Raw genomic sequence first — 18,863 nt, 5'->3', positions numbered from 1 at the left:
TGTTTTTCTTTAAAACGTGTGTATACATATATACATATATATGTGTATATATACCCAGTAGTGAATAAAACATAGAAACAGTTTAAAGAAAAATTACAAAGTGAATGTGTGTGTATATATGTATATGCATGTATATATGTATATGCATGTACATATGTATATGCATATGTATATATACATGTCTATGTATACGTATGAGTTTATTTCTTTTTCCTTTTGTAACAAATTACAACGAAGTTAGTGGCTTAAAACAACATAAATTTATCTTACAGTTTGGAGCTCAAAATGTTTCTTCTGATGGCTCTGGGCGATCCCTTTCCCTGCCTTTTCTAGCTTCTAGAGGCCACTTGTACTCTTGGCTCGTGGCTCCATCATCTATCTTCCAAACCAGCAGCGTAGCATCTTCCAATGTCTCTCTCTGCTTCTGTCATCACATCGCCTTTTCCTGATTCTGACCCTCATGCCTCCCTCTTACAAGGACCCTTGTGGTTACACTGGGCCCAACTGAATAATCAGGATAATCTCCCATTTCAAGATCCTTAATTTAATCACACTTGCAGGGGTTCTCTTGCCATGTAAGGTAATAGGATCATATTCACAAATTCCAGGGATTAGGCTGTGGACATCTTTGGGAAGCCATTGTTCAGCTTACTGCAAAGTGTTTAATTTTTGGGGGTCAATTTTTGTATTTTTTATTAAGTTTTGAGATTTCTTCATCTGTTTTAGTCTTAATACAGAAGTGATCTGCAAATGTTTTCTCCGGATAGATGCCTTGTCTTTTCATTTTCTTAGTGGTGCCTTTTGAGGACCTCAGTTGTTAATTTTGAAGAATTCTAATTCGTTTTTCTTCTGGATCATGATTTGCTGTCATATCTAAGAAATCTTTGCCTAATCTAAGATCTCAACAAAATTTTTTCCTATTTTTCTTCTGCAAGTTTCTTTTTTTAAATTAATTTATTTATTTCTTTTTGGCTGCCTTAGATATTTGTTGCTGTGCGCGGCTTTCTCTAGTTGCGGCGAGCAGGGGCTACTCTTCATTGCGGTGCGCAGGCTTCTCATTGTGGTGGCTTCTCTTGTAGAGCACGGGCTCTAGGCACACGGGCTTCAGTAGTTGTGGCTCGCGGGCTCTAGAGCACAGGCTCAGTAGTTGTGGCGCACAGGCTTAGTTGCTCTGTGGCATGTGGGATCTTCCTGGACCAGGGCTCGAACCTGTGTCCCCTGCATTGGCAGGCAGATTCTTAACCACTGTGCCACCCGGGAAGCCCAGCAAGTTTTTTAGTTTTAAGCTTTACATTTAGAGTTATTATCTATTTTGAGTTAATTTTTATATAAGGTGTGAGTCATAGGTCTTAAAAAATTTAAGGTTTAACCATATGGTATCATTTATATGTGGAATCTAAAATATGACACAAATCACCTTATCTACGAAACAGAAACAGACTCACAGACATAGAGAACAGACTTGTGGTTGCCAAGGGGAAAGGTAGAGGTGAGGGAGGGATGGATTGGGAGCTTGGGGTTAGCAGATGCAAACTATTATATATAGAATGGATAAACAACAAGGTCCTACTGTATAGCACAGGGAGCCATATTCAATATCCTGTGATAAACCATAATGGAAAAGAATATGAAAAAGAATGTATATGTATAACTGAATCACTTTGCTGTACAGCAGTAATTAATGCAACATTGTAAATCAACAATACTTCAATAAAATACATTTTAAAAATAAAAATGTAAATCTTGAATGAATGATGCAAAGACCAAAATATAGTGAGAATTTATCAGCTGCAGGGGTGGTTAGTATTGGATGCTCTGTACTAGCAGCCTCTTGGCCGTAGTATTCCTTCCAGAGCACCTAGGTTTCTGTCTTCAAGTATGACAACTGTACTGAAGATAAAAATTATATTTGTGTTCAACAAAACATAAAAAATCCCTAAACAATGTTCCAAAATAACAACAACAAACAAAAACACCTTCCTTAGAAACCAGTTTGTGATGATAAATATTCTTTTCTCTACCACCTTTTAAAATGTTTAAATAAAGGATTTATTACAGACACTGAACAAGAATAAGACCAACTTACATTGTACTCTTTGTTTGAGGAGTTATCTAAGGAGACCTGAACTGAACAGTATAATTTTTTCTATCCCGGTGATATTTAAATCGATGTCTTAGCATATTGCTTGTTTGGCTGGTCCCTTAATGCATCTCTTTGTTTATGTGTCTCCTCTCAGGTTTCCATGATGGAAAGAGATTTCCCCCTTATTATTATATTCTAATATTTTGATCTTATTTGGTTGAAATTTGGGAGAGGAGGGAAATGAAATAGGAGTTCTCAAAACACTCTGGACCTTTAAATGCTTAAAAATTATTTTTATGTCTACGTCTGCCTTTTTGATGTTGTCCACTGTGTTTGCTTTATACAAATAGTATAAAGCAAATACAGATAATTTCTAAATGAGCACTCTCAAATGCTAAATGCTACAGGATCAGAGATGGGAGAACATGGGTCCTGGCACTAGGTAGGTCTGGGCTTCAATCCCAGCTTTGGTGCTTATCAGACTTTAGAGAGTTTCTTAGTCTTGCTGAGCCTCAGATTTCCCTTCTGCTAAATGGAGAAAATTATACCTTCCTTGGATGCACAGACTAGGTGCTTTATAAACCCAGTTATTTGGAGGAGGTCATGGGGCTTGAGAGGAGGCAGAATTCGGGGCTGGATCTTGAGGGATGGATGGGATGCTTTCTCTGACTTTTGCTTTTCACCAGCTTCTTCGTCTCTGTGACAAAGTAGCATCCCTCCTCCACTGCCTGCCTTTGCTGTTACCATGGTGATCCAGGTTCCATTTAGCCAGAGTTTGTGACAGGACAGATTGGTTTTGCGATTTGTGAAATCTCACTCTCTAAAATAAGGACCAGGCAGTCACGGCAGCAGTAACAACATGGTGTTGGGTAGAGCTTCTGCAACCTCTCAGTCACACAGTAAGTGGAGAAGCTATTGTCAGCCTGGGTTGGTGCTGTCTTCTTTTTAATATATATTTTTTAATTTTTTTGGTTGCGTTGGGTCTTTGTTGCTGCGCGTGGGCTTTTCTCTAGCTGCGACGAGTGGGGGCTACTCTTCGTTGTGGTGCATGGGCTTCTCACTGTGGCGGCTTCTCTTGTTGCAGAGCACGGGCTCTAGGCGCACAGGCTTCAGTAGTTGTGGTGCTCGGGCTTAGTTGCTCCACGGCATGTGGGACCTTCCCGTACCAGGGATTGAACCCATGTCCCCTGCATTGGCAGGCAGATTCTTATCCACTGCGCCACCAGGGAAGTCCCGGTGCTGTCTTCTTATTTTAATTTTTATTGGAGTATAGTTGATGTACAATGTTGTGTTAGTTTCAGGTATACAGCAAAGTGAATCAGTTATACATTTACATATATCCACTCTTTTTTAGATTCTTTTCCCATATAGGCCATTACAGAGTATCGAGTAGAGTTCCCTGTGCTATACAGTAGGTCTTTATTAGTTATCTATTTTATATGTAGTAGTGTGTATACGTCAATCCCAATCTCCCAATTTATCTCTGCCCCACCCTTATCCCCTGGTAACCATAAGTTTGTGTTCTACATCTATAACTCTATTTCTGTTTTGTAGATAAGTTCATTTGTACCCTTTTTAGGAGGGGCTGTCTTCTGGACTGATAAGATATAGCAGTTGAAGATTGCCATTAGCTTTTGTTTCACTATCCTTCAGTTTCTTTTTTACATCACATGCCTTCGTGTTCCGCCCTTTCTACCATCAAAGGCCTGCTCTTAGCTCATTTGTTCTTACTCAGCTGACATAGTAGAAGTCATGTAGTGGGCCTTAAACTTAGAGGTTTCTTAGAATTGGTTTCAGAAAACTTTTTATTATGGAAAATTTCAAACATTAAAAAGTAGACACTACTCATCCCCCAACCTCAGTAATTATCAATTCTTGGCCAAAGTTTACCTCTTTGCAATTTCACCCTCACCCATATTTTTGAAGCAAATCCCAGAAATTGTATCACTTAGTCCATAAATAATTCAATAGAATCCCTAAAAGATAAGAATCGGGGTGTGTGTGTGTGTGTGTGTGTGTGTAAAACAGGACCACAATACCATTTACAATGACCTTGGAGATACCCTTCATCACTCTTGGAGAAATTATGAAGAATAAAATTATTGACTTGTGTTTCTTCTCATGAAGGTTTAACTGCAACAAGAATTTCTTTCCTGTAATAAAAAACTAGAAAATTAAACAAAATATATGTGACAACTATTGCTAGACAGTGGATGGCAGGTAGCATAGGACTGTGAAATACACAAGGGGAGCCCTATGGTAGAGTCCCAGCTTGCCGTCTGTGGCCACTTCCAGGCTGTGGTGCAGGAAGGAGAATGGAAACAGAGCCTAGTGGACACACTGGATTGAGGAGCAGAGATCAGAATTATTGGAGACTGGCTAGAATTTGCAGGGCAGAATATCAGTGAGGGGGGGATTGGCAGGGGGACGGGGGGTGGGGAGAGAGAGAGAGAATGAGGATGCTCTGGATATCTGCAGGGCAGTCGCTGAGAATCTTTGGCTAACTGATCGTGTGGAGTGAAATTCCATGAGATGAGGAAAGAACCACCAGAAAGCACTAGGTTGAATAATTCCTGGAACTCACACAAGGCTGGGAATGGTTTGCATTGCTAGCAACCAGAGTGGAAAGACCTTGTAATAGTTGCAGCTCCTTTGTTGTACATTACCTTTGATTTGGTGAAAATAAGCAGTTAATGGGCCAAAGTCTATAAAAAAAAAAAAACTTGTGTAGATAAGTATTGTCTGAATTAGAGCCCTGATACAGAGCCCACCCTATGATAACCGGTTAGCAGGAACCGTCTTCTATTAAATCTCATGATCATTCTGAGTGATATAAAGATAGGCAATGCTGTAACCCTATCTTTTAAGTTTATTTCTCAATGAATTTTAACAATTTTTGGATCAGCTGTAAGCTTCTCCTCATCTGTCCATTTGTTATATAGGAAATAGAAAAAAATGTGTCTTTCTCTGCTTTAATATATGTACTTTTAGCTGTTATCTAACTATGATCAGAAAGCTTAATACAAACACCTTAAAAGCTGTTATTTTTTATCAGCATCCCTCCGCTCAAAATTATTGATTGGTATTCAACAACTTCATAGGGAAGACCAAGATGATTAATTACTTTTGGTATATTACTTTTCAATCTTCTGTCTTAGTGGGATCACTATGATTCTGTGTTGTTTAACATCCGCCTATCTACTGCATCCCACTCCCAGCTTTGTTCAGGGCCTTTTTTTTCTTACTGTGGCATGTTCATGTCCCTAAGAGCATCTAGAACACTATACTTCGGGAAGCAGATAATAGAGCTATCCTAGTAATGTCTGCTTTTGTACTCTTCTAGTTCAAAATCACTATTGCCTATGATATACAACCTTGATTAATCATTCACATATTTATATATATGGTAGAGTGGACCACCAACTGTTTTCCAAGAAGAATCTCTGTCCTGGCATAAAAAAACCCTGCAACCACCAAATGCAGAAGTGGTATATTCATCTGTAAGGTGTGAACTATTTGTGCATTTGACTGGAGTTAGCCTGTGAAGATGGAAGCAATATTTTTTTTGGAAGAAATATTAATCTTTTTACACAAAGGATAATATGCGGTGTCATAGTTGTGTACCCTGCTCTTTTCCACTTAGCAACATACTCATTCATCCATTCATTTATCATTTAAATATTATTTATAGAGTTCTTAATATGTGCCAGGTCCTGTTCTAGATGCTGGGCATGTAGCCTGCCTTATGATGCTTTGTCTTGCCACCAAGAGTAGCTCCACGTTCAGACTGGCAATCCAATTGGCAGGACTCAATGGGACTGAGTCTAGCAGTAAGGTTACTCTGTCAATGGAAACAGGTCATGGAAAGCAGCACACAAACTTCTTTGGGCTCATCAGTGATCCAGCAGGGAGTGCAAACATAGTTTCCATGAACAAGGTCAGGGTATGTGCGATTCATCTTGAAAAAGAGACTTTTCTGCCCTAGTTCCCCTCCTGTCTCTTTATATGATTCCAGTTATGTCAGCCCAAGGCTTGAGTGCCCATTTGCTGCTCTCTCAGTAAACAAGACAGATAACAAAAATGTAGTATGTAGTGGTCCACATTTATGCAAGGAAGTAGAGCTGTGAGAAAGCAAAACCAGGATCAGCTCCTCAAGCAAGTCTGCTGCTCACCCTTTACTTACACACATGCACTCGAGGGGGAGACAGACAAAACAAATTGTATATCGGTAGGTGCTGTGATGACCAAGAAGGAGAAAGAAATAGAGGATGGTGCAAGGTGCTACTTTATACTTTGAGGAGGGGAGTCCTTGTATACTTGTTATTCGCACACTGGTAAGTATATCCATAGGATTTTTGCTCAAAAGCAGATTTGCCAGGTCAAAGAATATGAGCTTTCTGGAATTTTGATTTAGCCAAATTTTCTTCTGTAGAGTTTGCTCTCCTTTATACTCCTACCAGCCACGTGCCTATTTCCCTACATCTTCAGCAATACAGGATGCCATCTAACTTTTGACTCTGAGCCATCTGATATGTAAAGAATTGCATCTCATCTTTTTTCGGGTTCACACATTTTTCATAAGTTTAAGAATCATTTGAACTTCCTTTCCCATGACCTGTTCATGTTCTCTAACCATTTTCTATTGTCTTTACCTTATTTCTTTGTGTGAATGTTTAGTACATCAAGGAAATAAGTCTTTTGCCTGGGATATGTAATAAAATATTTTTTCGATTTGACACATTTTTTGCTTTGTATGTGATGCTTTTTTCATACATAGTTTTTTTTTTAACTTTTATGTAATTTAATCTATCAACCTCTTATGGCATCACCACTCTGGGATTATAAAAATAATTTTATCTCATATTTTCTGAGAGGAATTTCCAGATATCATTTTTAGTATTTATATTTTGATCCATCTCTGGAATTTATTTTGACATAAGGTGTGAAATGTAGAATATATATATATCTGTAGAATATATATATCTGCTTTTTCTATATGTCTATCATCGCTTTGATTTATTGAATAACAACTTGATATAATTTCAGAGCATATACATCTGCTCTTAATTGGCCACCTAGAATATACACGTTTTAGGCCTTTGCCAAAGATTATAACCTGAAATTTTTACTGCTAAACTTTTATCTTAAGCACTTTGATGAAAGATGATTTACATGGAAGATTGTTTAAAGGATATTCCTCTGAGATTTTATATAGGTGTGTGTGTGTTCAAGTTTTATTTCTGCATTAAGACAGAGAGTTTTATATATAACTCCTATTGGTTTTTGGGTTTTTTTTGCGGTACGTGGGCCTCTCACTGTTGTGGCCTCTCCCGTTGCAGAGCACAGGCTCCGGACGCGCAGGCTTAGCGGCCACGGCTCACGGGCCCCTCCGCGGCATGTGGGATCTTCCCGGACCGGGGCACGAACCCGTGTCCCCTGAATCGGCAGGCAGACTCTCAACCACTGCGCCACCAGGGTGAGCCCTTTGAAGGTGAGCATTTATTTCCTTACCTCACATTTGTTGAGAGATTTTAAGAAATTGCTATACAAAATCCAAGATTGCATTTATCGTAGCGATATTTTATTCAGTGACTTCTGTATAAAAAACACAGTAAGCATTTTTTTTTTAAATGAAGAGTCAATGACGCTTTGTTTCTGCTTTTGAAATGGTGACTCTTTTTGGGGTGGGGTTGATGTGAATTTAATAATTGATTTCTCTTGGCTGCCAAGCACCTGAGGGACGGTATGCCAGGTATTGTGTGGAGCTTGTAGGCTCTGGAATGAGACAGATCTGGATCAAATCCCATCCCATTGTCCTTATGAGCTGAGCTGCCTTGAGCAAGCCATTTGTTTATTTATTTGTTTATTTATTTATTATCCGAGTGTTCTCATTTATTTTTATGAATAATGTTTGTCCTTTAAATAATTTTTTAATTGAACTATAGTTGATTTACAATGTTTCAGGTGTACAGCAAAGTGATTCAGTTATACATATATATAGATATTTTTCCATTATAGGTTATTACTGGATATTGAATATGGTTCCCTGTGCTATACAGTAGGTCCTTGTTATTTATCTATTTTATATATAATACTGTGTATCTGTTAATCCTGAATTCCTAATTTATAGCTCTTCCTCCTTTCCCCTTTGGTAACTATAAGTTTGTTTTCTGTGTCTGAGTCTGTTTTGTAAATAAATTCATTTGTATCATTTTTTAGATTCCACATATAAGTGATATCATATTATATTTGTCTTCCTCTGTCTGACTGACTTCACTTAATATGATAATCTCTAGGTCCTTAGGCAAGTCACATAACTTCTCTGTGCTCACTGCCTCACCCGCAAGCCAGGTATAATAACAGTTGCCTCGTTAGATTGGGAGGATTAGATGAGGTTAAAATAAATGAAGGGTTAGCACAATGCCAGAACATAGTAAGCGTTCAGTAAATCTTAGCTTATTATTATTATTATTGATTCGTGTTGATCAAAATGTTAAGAAGTATGCCATTTTAAAAATGGTTTATAGCATTTGGAAGATTAACGTAAGTCTTAGATGCATTGACATCTGTCCTTCCCAGGAGGAGCTGAATTATTTCTCTTTTGCTATTGTCCTTAACATCCTAGAAACCAGGGGCTTGAAAAAGATCAAACTGTCAAAAAACAAACAAACAAAGCAAATGTGAGTGAATCCTGTTCATTTCATAGAATCATAGAATCTAGGTGTCAGAAAGGAATTTAGATGTTATTTGGTCCAGTTTCCCTTCCCAGAGTTATTTGCTAAATATTTAAACAAACCCCAATTTTAACTTTTTCCCCTATAAATGAGACTAAGGTGTCTTTTTTTTTGCGGTACGCGGGCCTCTCACCATTGTGGCCCCTCCCGTTGCGGAGCACAGGCTCCGGACGCGCAGGCTCAGCGGCCATGACTCACGGGCCCAGCAGCTCCGCGGCATGTGGGATCTTCCCGGACCGGGGCACGAACCCGCGCCCCCTTCGTCGGCAGGCGGACTCTCAACCACTGCGCCACCAGGGAAGCCCTAAGGTGTCTTTTGAAAGAAATGGGAAGTCAGTTTGAATCGGAACGAAATGTATATTTATTATTTCTAATTTGTCAAATATTTTCAGAACCAAATCAGGGTCTGATATTTCACTTGGTTTAATTCTTTTGGGAAACGCTTTCCTCCAACTTTCATGGGAGGTTAACTGCTAGAGGGCGGGAGATCTCGCAGCGCTCCTGGCACCCACTTAGACCTGGTACCCACTGCGGTCCTGCACGGTCAGGCAGTAATCAGCAACCACTACCGCTGCTGCAGAGAGGACGTTGTGCGGACCCGGGAATAACAGCTCTGAGTTGATGATGTCAGTAACTTTTAAAATAGCTTATTTAAAAATCTCTTCCGTGACCTCAGCTACACTTAATGCCACTTAGCTCATCTAGACATGGGCAGGAAATGTAAGAAGGATAGGTGACAACTGGAACTCCAAGCAGCTATATCTCCAGAAGCCCATTTTAGGAAAGAACTTGTCTGAACAAGTTGAAGATTGAAGATACACTTGGTATCAAGTGACCGTGATGTAGATATAGAACTTGTGTATCCCCAGCCCTGCAAGTCTGGGGAAAATCTAGCTATGCAACAACAGTTGTACATGGTATTTCTCAAGCTCTGCACATACCTTCTGTGATGGGAGCTCTGGCTCCCTTCTCTGGTCCCCTGTGTATTTTGGAAATTCTGCAGGAAATGATTCATGGGGACTCATGGACAGCTCTATCAGTTACCGTGTGTTTCCCCCATTGGCCCTTCTTAGCATTCTCTCCTGCAGCTCAGGCTGCCACCGCGGCAGGCCATGCCTCCCTAGGTCTGCTGCATTCAGGCTGGGGATTCGTAATGCCAAAGGTGCTGATGTCTGCACTGAGAGCACTTCCCCCACTTGCGTAGCCACTTGCAGAGGGTGCCACTGCCAGTCCCTGACAAGCTGTGCTTAGTCTTCTGGAGCCTTCAGTGTAGCTGAAGCAACACCAAACCAGAGGGCATATTTATCTGTTCATTGGACACCAAAGCTATACCCCCAAATCTCCAGCAATCTATACCTGTTACTATTAAAATTTTTATAGACCATTATTAAACATGCTCTTATTAAAATATCGACAGTTGATTCCACAGCACCTAGATCATCACAGAATTCAACAACTTTGCAGCCTAATAATAATTCCAAGTTTGGGGCTTCCCTGGTGGCGCAGTGGTTAAGAATCCTCTTGCCAATTCAGAGGACACGGGTTCAAGCCCTGGTCCGGGAAGATCCCACATACCGGGGAGCAACTAAGCCCGTGCGCACAACTACTGAGCCCACGTGCCTAGAACCCATGCTCTGCAACAAGAGAAGCCACCGCAATGAGAAGTTCACGCACCACAATGAAGAGTAGCGCCCTGCTCACTGCAACTAAAGAAAGCCCACACAGCAACGAAGACCCAACGCAGACAAAAATAAATTAAAAAAAATTAAAATAAAGTTCCCTTTAAAAAAAAATTCCAAGTTTGTTCTACAAAAATTAGCACATAAAGTTTTGAACTGGTTCACTCCTGGTTTTTTTCCCACTTATTTCTATTGAATGCCTTTATTTCAGTCTATACATGCTTTGTAATTCATTTAACCAACATTTTTTTCTTGCACATTTAGATTTCCCCCTAACTTCTCATTACAGTGGTCCCTTGGTACCAGTGGGGAATTGGTTCCAGGGACCCCTCTCAGATACCCAAAATTGGCAGACACTCAAATCCCTTATATAAAATGACATAGTATTTGCACATAACCTATGCACATCTTCCTCTATACTTTATTTTTTTTTAATACATTTATTTATTTATTTTTGGCTGGGTTAAGTCTTCGTTGCTGCTCGCGGGCTTTCTTTTTAGTTGCAGTGAGCAGGGGCTACTCTTCATTGCGGTGCGCAGGCCTTCATTAGGGTGCCTTCTCTTGTTGTGGAGCACGGGCTCTAGGCGCGCGTTGGCTTCAGTAGTTGTGGCACACGGGCTCAGCAGTTGTGCCTCATGGGCTCTAGAGCGAAGGCTCAGTAGTTGTGGTGCACAGGCTTAGTTGCCCCACGGCATGTGGGATCTTCCCGGACCAGGGCTCGAACTGGTGTCCCCTGCATTGGCAGGCGGATTCTTAACCACTGCGTCACCAGGGAAGCCCTTCACGTATACTTTGAATCATCTCTAGATTACTTATAATGCCTAATACAAAGTAAATGTTATGTAAATAAATAGGTGCTGGTGCTTAGAAAATTCAAGTTTTACTTTTTGGAACTTTCTGGAATTTTTTTTTCTGAGTATTTTCTATCTGCGGTTGGTTGAATCCTTGGATTTGGAACCTGTGGATATGGAGGTTCATATTATAAACCACACTGCACAGGACATCCTCATGGCTATATTTCCCCCTCACAACTATAATTATTTCCTTAAGGGGGAAAATTCCTGATTGCTGAGTCAAAGGAGTTGTATTTTTTTAAGGCTTTTGCTATACACGATCTAGTTGCCCTCTGCAATGGTGGGACTGATTTACACTTCTACCATGCTCTTGACAACTCTGAGTAAATCATTAAAATAAATGCTTACTTCATTTATATGTAATTACTGCAAGAATACATGCACACTGTAACAAGTTCAAATCGTAAGTGATTAAAGTGGAAGGTGAAAGCCTTCTGACTTCCCCGACTTCCTAAAACATTTGGGGTTATGTTAACAGTTTTTTTTTGTTTGTTTGTTTGTTTGGTTTTTTAGTTTTTAGTTTTTTGCAGTGAAAGCACAGGGTCCTAACCACTGGACCGCCTGGGAATTCCCAAGGTTAACAGTTTTGTGTGTTTCCTTCCACTTTCCTGAGCAGTGCACCTAGAATAAGGCAGTTCTGAGACTTTGGCATTTACCTGCTCTGATGTGATGAAAAAGACCCTGTTGAAATATAAAATCACTGCTTTTAATGGAAAACACTTAAAATATCAATTCACCCTATTTCATTTCCATATTTATTTCATTCCTTTCTGTACTGTTTAAAATGTTTACTGGTTTGTACTATTTTGATAATCCAAAAAAATCCATGAGTATATTTACAAAATTGTTAGAATTGGGATGACCTCTAAGGGATGTCGCCTGTTCCCCAAAACTATAAAAAAGAAATTTGTTATATTTATTATAGTGTATGCATATGACAGAGTGCTGAGAAAACTGTTAGAAATTTAGTTGAGGGGTTTTCTGTTGCTGTCTAGAGTTAAGGACAAAGGATCATACTGTAGCCTGTTCCCCTAACCTGCAAAAAGTAGGAGTTCCCTCCCTCAGATTAGGAGAGGACAAAATGGCAGGCACATGGGCTAAACTGGGCTTGCCACCTGCTTTTAAATGGCTCGCAAGCTAAGACATTTTTAATAGAAAAATCAAAAGAAGATTAATATTTAGTGATACACGAACCTGGTATGAAACTCAATTTCAGAGTTCACACAGAAAATTTTACTGGCACATATCTACACTCATTCATTCATTCACATATTGTCAATGGTGATGTTTGTGTACTTAAATTTTGAGAGGTACCAACCACATTGTTCCCCAAAGAGATTTTTACTAATTTATATTTTCACTAACAGTATATGGAAGTGCACTCATGCTCTCACCATTATAAAAAAAAATTTAAGTCTGATGGGCAAAAAATGGCACATCCTAATTGTTTGAAGTTGCATTTTATTTTTTAATTGAAGTATAGTTCATTTACAGTATTGTGTTAGTTTCAGGTGTACAGCAAAGTGATTTGGTTATACATATGTATGTATATATCTATATTCTTATTTTTCTGATTCTTTTCAATTATAGTTTCAAAAGATATTGCATATAGTTCCCTGTGCTATACAGTAAAACCTTGCTGTTTCTTAAGTTGCATTTTTAAAATTACTACTGAAGTGGGAATTTTTTCATCTTTATTGGTCATTTATACTTATTTTGTGAAATGCTTTTTCATATCTTTTGACCCTTTTTTTCTCTTGGGTTTTTTTCTACTAGATTGGTAGGAGTCCTTCCTGTATTATGAAGAGTAACTTTTTGTATTTCATACTTATTTCAAATATTTTTCCAGTTTGTCATTTATGCTTTCACTTAAAAAAAAAAAACCCTAGTATTTACTAAGCACTTACTATTCAATACATACCAGATACTCACCTAAGAGCTGTGCATACATTACCTCATTTCCTTCCCATAGCAAGTTTATGAGATGGAGACTATTATTTTATTTATTTATTTTTTTTTAGGAATTTATTTTATTGAAGTATAGTTGATTTCCAATGTTGTGTTAATTTCTGCTGTACAGCAAAGCGATCCATTTATACATACATATACATTCTTTTTCATATTCTTTTCCATTATGGTTTATCACAGGATATTGGCTATAGTTCCCTGTGCTATATAGCAGGACCTTGTTGTTTGTCCACTCTATATATAATAGTTGGCATCTTCTAACTGAGGCAGGGACTATTATTACCCTAGTGTTAAAAACAAGGAAACAAGAGTCTTAGACCACATGGCTAGGGAATAGTCGAGCTGGGATTAGAACCCAGACAGCTGGGTCTGGTGCCATAATCTTCGCCACTCTTCCATACGGCCTTCTTTGCAGGCATCACCCAACATCTCCTGTCATCTTCACAATAGTCCTAGAGGTGGGTGCCGTCGCTATCTGCATTTTACAGATGAGGAAATGGAGGCTCAGAGAGGTCAGGCCATTTGCCCAAGGTGAGAGGTAGAGCTGGAATCTGAAAGTGAATCTATCTCCAAAGTCTGTGTTCTTACAGTTTCCCAGCATCTCCCACTTTGAGGACCTTTCCCAAATGGAGGAGCTCTCAGCAGGGTTGGCTGAGCTCAGGAGGGCTTGGGAAGACCTTGCTAGGAACTGCAGGAGTCACAAGGCTTTGTGTTCAGGCCTCCTGAGCTCCTTTAAGCCCCACCCAGTTTTCTGACCTTGCTTATTTAGAAAACTCCCTTCCTCCATCCTAAACTTGCCCGTGCATCACAGTGGGATATGGCATTTATGCGCTGGTCAGTCTCTAATGGGACCCTTGAGTCTGTAGGACACTTGTATCTCACAAGGCCCCTTTCTCCTTGTTCTGGACCACATCCTGCCTCCTACCTACTCTTGTTTTTGGAAACAAAAATTAATGTGAGTGCGCGTGGGTGGTGCTTGAATACACCATCTGTGTGAAAGGAGATTTCAGGGTCTGTGTTATGTGCAGCCTTCAAAAACATTCACCTTATGGTGGGAGCTGGAGCTTGAATACACCATCTGTGTGAAAGGAGATTTCAGGGTCTGTGTTATGGGCAGCCTTGAAAAACATCCACCTTATGGTGAGAGCTGGAGCAGGCATGTCAGGCCATGGGATGGAAATTATGTGTCAAGGACGTAGAACAACCAGATCAAAGGGGGTCTGGATCCCAACCCCCCAGAGCTGTATTGCAACACTGGATTGTTTAGGTTCAGCTTGTCATATGAGAGAGGAATAAATGTATCTTGTTTAAGCCTCTGTTTTATGTGTTTTACTTATTTATTTATTTTTCTGCGGTATGCGAGCCTCTCACTGCTGCGGCCTCTCCCGTTGCGGAGCACAGGCTCCGGACGCGCAGGCTCAGCGGCCATGGCTCACGGGCCCAGCCGCTCTGCGGCATGTGGGATCTTCCCGGACCGGGGCACGAACCCGCATCCCCTTCATCGGCAGGCGGACTCTCAACCACTGCGCCACCAGGGAAGCCCAGCATACATTTTCTGTCAGAGGCAATAGAGTAAATATTTTAGGTTTTGTGGGTCACATGCTCTCTGTCACAACTGCCAAACTCTACCTTTTAATGTAAAAGTGGCCGTAAACAAGACAGAGATGAATAAGTGGCTCTGTTCCAGTAAAACCTATTTATGACCCTGAAATGTGAATTTCATAAAATTTTCATATGTCACAAAATCTCCCTTTTTTTTTTTTTAACCATTTAAAAATGGAAAAACCATTCTCAGCTGATAGGCCCTACGAAAAACAAGTAGTAAGGGGGCTATGGCCTACAGGCTGTAGTCTGCTGACCCCTGTGCTAGACTATTCACAGAGCTCTTGTAAAAGAGGCAAACAAGCTCTACTCCCATCAGTGATCGCCCGGCTCCTGCCTGAGTACTGAGATTGGAAAGGTTGGGGAGATTTCCTTGGAAAGCCGTCCGTGTGCTGTACTCCCATCCCACTTCCCCATCCCCCATTTGGAAAGGGAGGACATGCTCCCTTCACCTTGGACCAAGTGGAGAGAATTCAGAGGTACTTTCAGAGCGCTCCAAACCGGAAGTGTTTAAAGAAGGGAGCCCATGGGTAGAGTACTTCTCACTAGGAGGCAGAGATGAAAGAAATGCACTGGAGCAAAGCTGCAGTCTCTCCGCCTGGAGGCCCAAGAGCTTGGATTCTGGGGCCAGATGCAGACCCCTTGAGGGGAAGCCTGCCTGGGGTAGCTTAAGAAGGATCCTTTCCACAGAGATCAACAGGAAGGATGAAGGGACCCTTTAAGGACAGCTTATCTGGTGAAACTCACTCCAGAGGCTGCGGGGTAATGGCAGGGAACATCCAGGAGGGAGACCTTGTCCACATGGAGGGGATTGTTGCCATCATCAGCAATGGCGGAACCGGGATGTACATCTTGGGAGAGAAGGAGCCAGCCACAGTGCATCTGCCAAGCTCCGGTGCCAGCTGGTAGCTGTGCCAGTCAGGCAGGACCCAGTCCAGGGCTGACACAAATGGGCTCAGCGCAACTGAATGAGCAGGGCTGCTCACGGTGAGTCTACTGGAAAGGAATCTGCACCGTTAGGGCATCTTTCATGCCCTTTAGGTTATCATGAAAAGCAGAGTTTTTCAAATAGTTTTAATGATGTACAAAACTGAGGAATTAAGGCACAGTGCCTAATAGTCTCTCCCCTCCCCCTAAGCCCAGGAGCTAAGGCAGCTGTCCCAGATGTTTGACCCAGGGTCAGGCCTGATGATGTCTCTTTCGCCATATCTACCTCCCCCTTAGATCCCGGAGAGTCCAGAAAACCTGACCTAGCAAATAAGATTGGAGAAGAATAGGGCGAAGAAGCTGATCAGAAACTTCCCTCTTCACTCCAGGGTTCAAATTGGGGCTGGGGAAACTCTGTAAGTTAAACAAAAATGTTTGGAGTGTTTAATATTAGACTGGACTACAGTTAATACGATCGTTAGGCTGATTTGGGTTGTTTGTTTTTAAAGCTAAGAGTTCTTGGGAAATACGTGGAAACTGCCCAAGATTTCACCCAAGGGGCCGAGAAGGAACTAACTGATTGTCAGAGTGGAACATTGAGAAAAAGAATAGGTACTTTGTGATTGTACCCTACTGGGTCTAGCTCCTTCAAGAACATGTTACAATTGGCACTATCAAATCTTTTCAAATGTACTGATTTTTTTGTTTGCTCGTTGTTCTTTAAGAGAGAGCTCTATATCTCTCAGTGTCAGAGTTGAAATGAGCTCTATCCCTGTTCATATCTTTCAAGCCCATTTCAAGGAAGTAGAAAAAATGTTAGATTTACTAGTGTTTTGTTTTAAAAGACCAGAAGCCTACTTGCTTGGGATAGCGGCAAGGAAATGGAAGCGAGGAGCTTCTCCAAGGTTCTGTTTGAGTTGCCGCTTGGCAGTTGTTTGGGGAATTCCTTTGGGCTGCAGCTAACCTGTGAAGGGTCTATTGTTCATGGCAAAAGGCACCCCCTCTGGGCCGAGCAACCTCAGGATCACGGTGCTTAATTGGAGGAGGGTACTATTGCATACAAGAAAAAGGCATCCCTTCCCCAGGGCAGCAATGCTGGAGGTCTTGTCAGACACCTTGAATCTCAACCTCCGATTGCTGCCGTGGCAAACTGCCCACGTGTTCTATGAGCCTGCAGCTCCCGCTCGCCCACCCTTTCATCCAACAATTGCCCCTATCTACAGGCAGCAGTAGCATTGCCCCTTCTCCTCCTTCAGATCCACTCTCTGTACAAGGAGTGGGCTGACAGTAAGTGCCCAGCAGCGCTGTTCCACGGTGCTTGTTTTCCTGCACTTCTCCGAATGTGCTGGCAGGACTGGGATTTGGTTGGCATCGACCTTCAGCAGTCCATACTTCCAATAGCTAGTCCTCTCAGCTTGGCTGTATTAGTGGGATTCTTCTGGGGACCTATCCTCTTAGTTTTTGGTTGTCATTGTTGGTGTAAGACCTTTATTTAATAATATCTCTAAAAATCTGAAATTTGAGTGCTTTCCATCTTTAGACAACTAGAGACTTACACACTGCATTAAAATCTTGAGATCACAAAGGTACACTTTTAAAAAGCAGTGTTCTCTACCTCCATAATCTTTAGAGGGAGAGGAAGAACTGATGAAATGAAGTTTCCACTGCAAAACAGTCCTGAATGAATTTAAAGCCTTTCTCAACAAATAGGATGTAAACCTAACAATACGGAAATTTTTCCGTCAGAATCTCCATCTGAATGGGATAAAAATTAAGAAGGTGAAGATAAATCGGAAATGCTTTCTTTTTATCACAGTATTGAATACATTTTAGAATAGTTATAGATTTACAGAAAAATTTAGATAATACAGAGAGTTCCTATATGCCCTCTACCCAGTTTCTTCTATTATTAACATTTACATTAATATGGCATATTTGTCACTATTCATTAACTGATATTGATACATTATTATTAACTAAAGTCGATACTTTCTTTAGACTTACTTGGTTTCCCCTTAATGTCCTTTCTCTGTCCTGGATCCCATCCCGTGTTACATTTAGTCCTCATGTCTCCATAAGCTCCTCTTAGCTGTGGTAATTTCTCAGAACTTCCTTGTTTTTTGATGACCTTGACTGTTTTGAGGAATGCTGGTCAAGTAGTTTGCAGAATGTTCCTCAGTTGAGGCTTGCCACATGATCAGATATCAAGAGTGCATACTTTCAACCTGACTTATCACCGTTGATGTTGACCTTGATCACCAGGCTGAGGCTGTGTCTGTCAGTTTTCTCCACCATAAACTTACTCTTTTTTTCCTCTTTCCATGCTGTACTCTTTGGAAGGAAGTTATTATAAGCGGTCCATGATTAAGAAGTGGGGATTTAGGCTCCATCTTCTTGAGGGTGGAGTATTTACACAAATTAGTTGGAATTCTTGGGATAGATCTGCCTTTTCTCCCTCATTTATTTACCTGTTCAATCATTTATTTATCTATTTTATTCTTTGGGCTATAGTCCAGTAGTGCTTTATCTATTTTGTTGTTTGAATTGTTCCAGCTTTGGCCATTGGGATCTCTTTCCGTTGGCTCCTGTGTCCCTTTGACATAACCCATCATTGTGGTTTTATTTATTTATTTAAAAAACTTTTAGCACTTCCTTGCTTTCTGGCACTACAAGATGCTCCAGGCTCATCTTGTATATTTCCTGTCCCAGTCCTAGAATCATCTGTTTCTCCAAGGACCCCTAGTTCCTTTCATTGGAGATAGTGTATCAAGATCTGGGCACTAGTATCTTGATCAGTTTAGGTTGCTGTGACAAACTACTGCAGACTGAGTGTCTGATAAACAACAGAGATTTATTTCTCACAGTTCTGGAGGCTAGACATCCAAGATCAGGTTGTCACTGTAGTTGGGTTATGATGAGGGCCTTCTCCCATGTTGCAGACTGCTGTCTCCTCATTTTACCCCCACATGGCAGAAGATCAGAGAGAGAGAAAGCAAGCTCTCTTGTATCTTTTTAT

This window comes from Delphinapterus leucas, chromosome 13, assembly GCF_059928025.1.
Source record: "Delphinapterus leucas isolate spDelLeu-1000000601 "Yukka" chromosome 13, BTC_Dleu_Yukka2, whole genome shotgun sequence".
Taxonomy (NCBI): Eukaryota; Metazoa; Chordata; class Mammalia; order Artiodactyla; family Monodontidae; genus Delphinapterus; species Delphinapterus leucas.
This window is presented reverse-complemented; position numbering follows the sequence as displayed.